Below are 4,498 nucleotides of genomic sequence, written 5' to 3' on the forward strand. Positions count from 1 at the left end.
GATACAAATTTCTGAAGGATGGAAAAATATTGGTAAGTATTTCTGTGCAGCTGCCCATTGCATTAATGTTGGTCACTGCTGGAGGCAGGGCTGCAGCCAGGCTTTTACAAAGAGCTGCTCTTTGGTCTGATCTACTATGCCTTTTCATCTACATCTGCTGTTTTATTTTTTTTTTTATGTGCAAAATAATTGTAACAAGAAATAGGCTATCAAGAAATTAAATTACCTTTTGTTCATCTGTAAGGAGAAACTATCCCTTGAAATGAAAGGCCGCAGCCAAGGTTTTGTCCAGCTCTGTATGTTGCTGTAGTTGGTGATGAACATTAATATATTTGAGGCATGAGCAGAAAACATAAGTACCTGCTGTGGTACTTGCCAGGAAAAATTGCTTAACAAAGTGAAATCCTTCTGTTTACCTTGGAGCATCTCTTTGGTTCCAGCTGATTTTGTTTTATCTCTGTAAACTATTTTATTCTGCTTTAAATTTTCTCCCAAGCAGCCTGTAATCTTTCCATGCATTTCAAGCAGAGACAGTAGGTAGTTAAACCTTGTCTGTGTCTGATTTGGAAGACTACTGCAGACACTTCTGTGCAAACTAAAAGACTTCACTGTAGAAGTGTGCAGCTTCTGTTTATCTTTGCATATTTTTACAAATAGACAACTGACAAATGGTTCCTAATAAAGTATTAAGAATAATAAACAAAAAAGAATAGAAACAAACATTCTGAGCTTCTATTAGGTATTTTTTCACTTCAGCATTCTTTGAATGAATGCAATGGATATGTTCAGTGATGGTAACTCAAACAGATTTCTCGTATGCTAACTTTCCAAATGATAACAACCCTAGAATTCTTGGATCTGTCTTTGGAAACAAGGGTCACACAGCTGGAAATTTCGCTGATGGTATAAAAAAAGAGCTAACTGTATTTCTTCTTCATTGCCTTTGATCTTGTAGAAATCACTCTTCATTTATTCCAGGGTAGATGAGCACTACTCTAAAGGCCCTGGCAGATGAGAAGAGTCCAGGGATACAATTTACATAGCATCACCCTCTTGCCTCAGTAGAGAACTCTTAACCTCTGTGTTATGCTAGGGAAGTTCCACCACTGTCTCACTCTCTGTTGTGCAAAAAATACCTGTCCATATTTGCAGATCAGATTCTCCCTTGGAAAGATGAAACCCAGGATATAGTGAAGTTCTCTGTGGGCAAAGCTGTGATTTGAAACTTTTGTCTGAGAAAGAGGCATCAAATCTGTGAGAAACAGCAGCCATCTTGTACATATTTTCTTCACAATATTTTCTTTCTGTTGTAACTACTTCAATATTCTGACCATTTATTAAAATACAGACAAAGGAATTTCAAAAATATAGGAGCTCCATCATTATTATAATGTCTCTTAATTAATTCTCCCCCTCTCCTTTGTCTTTCATCAACTTTTAAATTTAGGTGTAAGCCTGTTCTTCATACCAGTAACTGAAGTGAATGAAGCATGAATGTCACATTTCAAAAGAAAAAAGTTTGCTTCAGACCTTTTTTCATGTAATGTTTTGGGGTTTCATGTTGCTGAGGACATTCAAGCATGGTCCTTACACAGTAACATTTATTCTGGAGTGAGCAATTTGTTTCATGCAAAATTTGAGTTGTCTGGGGAAATGTTAATTTTGGTTTTCCTGGTAAAAGGCATGCAAATTATACGATTTTTCCCCATTTTAGATTCTAGTCACAGTGTGGCCTGTCATTGAAGCCTTGGTTAACTCTTTCTCCTTTTTTCATCCAAGATACTGGGTCTTCACTCTTAGATCAGTCACAGATCCTTTCAATTTGTTATTATTTTTCATACCTTTGATTTAGACACTATTCTTCCATTTTATTTTCAGTGTAGTGCAGCCCACAAAAGATTTTTTTTCTTTTCCACGTTTTTGACTTCCCTCTGACTTTAGGTGAAAATGAGTATAGAAAAACTGCCCAAATTGTCTATTGTCAGATGTAAAAGTCTCTTTCACATTTTCTGGCATTTTCAGTTTAACTCTTCAACTTAAGATTATTGTCTTTTATTTATTTCTGCAACTGGCACAATGGCATATTCAGTAACCACTGTAACCCAAGGTACTTGAAAGATAATTCTCTCTATTTGGGGACACAGTTCCAACAGTTTTTGCCTAACAGAGAGTCCACTGAAAGGTATGACTGACTGCTACAGAGAGAAGAGTTTGGCTGCAAGATAAGGAAATCAGACAGATCTGTCTGTGCACAGGATAAGATTATTTTGCCTATCTAAAGTCCTGTTCCAATTGGATAAGGCATATTTATATTTTCCATGATGGCATCTTTTCTCTTCAAGGATTTTTATGAGAAGCAGTAAGATTCCTCTAGCCTCACAACCTCCTACAATTCATCGGGTGTTTGAGATTTTAGGTCCTGTGCTCAGGGCTGAGTCTTACAAAAGTTATTTGCTTTCAGTGGAGGAAGAATTTCAATGTTCCCAGTAAAGAATTTTGATGTGCAGTAGCTGAAGAAATTCTGTTTATTCTAGTATTAGGTGTTGTAATGTTTCATACTGTGAGGGCATTTAATGCAAGGTATGTCAAAAAGATTTGGGACTATTTGGGAAATACTAAAGGCTAATGTGGACCATATTAAATACTACATTTTTGCAGAATCTGTCAGTGCCTTACTTGGAATAGATTTGGGCATACCATGAGAGTAACCCCCAAATATCTGCAAGACTAAACTTGTGGGCTGTTAGGCAGAGAACCAGTCTTAGAGTCTTGCACACATCTCTTGGACAACTTTTTGACTTTTCCAGGAAATTTTTGTTGCCTGTAGACAGTCTGCCAAGGAATCTCATCTTAGTGGAAAGTGAGACTATAGCCAGTAGAATTTTAGAAAACCTTGTTGGAAAGCAGTATATCTGGAGTCACTGTGTTGAGGTCAGATCCTCTCTGAAATAAGTATACAGCAGGAAAAGGTTTAGAGGAAGGAACAAAAATAGGCTGCTGTGTGAGGCAGAGACAGAAAGGTCAGGCTATTAGATGCTGTGCAGGAACAAACAAGGGATGATACAGTAGATATAAGCAAAATTTTCCTTAGGTTCTGCAAAAGAATGAGCTTGAGGAAGTTCCTGGTGAGGTTAAAATGGCAATACCCCTCAAACTGATGAAATTTATTTCTCCAAAAGACAGACTTTCAGAACTCATTACTCAAGCATGTGTTTTAGCAGGAGTTGAATAAGAATTTCTGATGCTGCCTTAAATAGAAAATTACATACAGAAAGTTATAAAACAATGTTCCAGGGTGAAAGTCAGACACTTCCTATTTGGGTCAGGAAGACACTTCCTCTGGAGATATGCTAATAAGAATTGTCCATTACACAACTTTTTAGCTTTCTATCTCAATCCAAATGCAATCAGTGATAATGTTTCTCTAGATGAACCCCCATCAGGCAACTGCTAGTCTGCTGTCTTCTAAATTTAAATACCCTCCTCAAATGTCTCAGACCCTAGTGCCCTAAAACTTGTACTTTTATCTTGTCATACACAAGCATGAGAAATAACACAAAATAGTTTCCCTGATGATCTGAATACATAGCTACTAACTTGCTTAATTAGGATTATGTGTGTAGAGGCAGTTTTCAGTGTATTTTCCCTAAAATATTGTAGGCTAAATTTCATTCATCCCAGGTAACAAAAATTAGATAGAAGCAGTGGTCCCTAGTTTAGTACCAGTGTATTTGTAGATGTGAGAACAATGAAATACTTCTACAATTTTTGTTCTGGTACTCATCATGAGGGAGCAAACTACCTGTTAAAGGCATCACTGACTCACCTTATTGTCTGTCCCAACTTGAGGAGATAGGAAGTGGATGGGACATTGCCAGAATGGACAACAGCAAGGTAATGGGTCATCGAGCAGTCATCAGTGCAGAAAGCAGAAAAGTGCAATTCATCCTTGGAGTATGGGAAAGTCTGCTGTCATTTTCCACAAAGTAACCTCAATCAACTGAAAATTGTTTCAGTCAGTTTTTTAAGTGGTAAAATATTAAGTAAGAATGGTCTTTGAGAGACACTGATTTCTGATCTACTTTAAGAGGTAAATATGAAAGATATGTTTGGCACCTTCCCTGAAATACTTGCAAAGAAGAATCTTGTTCACAAGGTAAGCATCCTCTTTTCCTTGATCCTCTATACTAGATGATATCTGTGATCTCTCTGTGATCTCTCCATCACTATATTGGCAATAGCACATGTATTTTGGGCTATATGCCAAAGCTTAAGTCATGAAAGTTGAGCTGTGTAGAAAAAAGTTTTGCTACACCAATAAATCTGTATCTCTGAGTGGTAAAACTGTATATCTCTTATTTATTAGGTAGATTAATTACAGGGTTGTAGCTATCACCCTACAGTTAAATCACAGCAGTATTTATTTTTTTTTACTCTTTTACTTAAATTGATCTCTCTAAAGAGAACTTATTTTGCACACAGAAAACTAAAATGAACT

The sequence above is a fragment of the Sturnus vulgaris genome, chromosome 2 (genome assembly GCF_052056855.1).
Source record: "Sturnus vulgaris isolate bStuVul1 chromosome 2, bStuVul1.hap1, whole genome shotgun sequence".
Lineage (NCBI taxonomy): Eukaryota > Metazoa > Chordata > Aves > Passeriformes > Sturnidae > Sturnus > Sturnus vulgaris.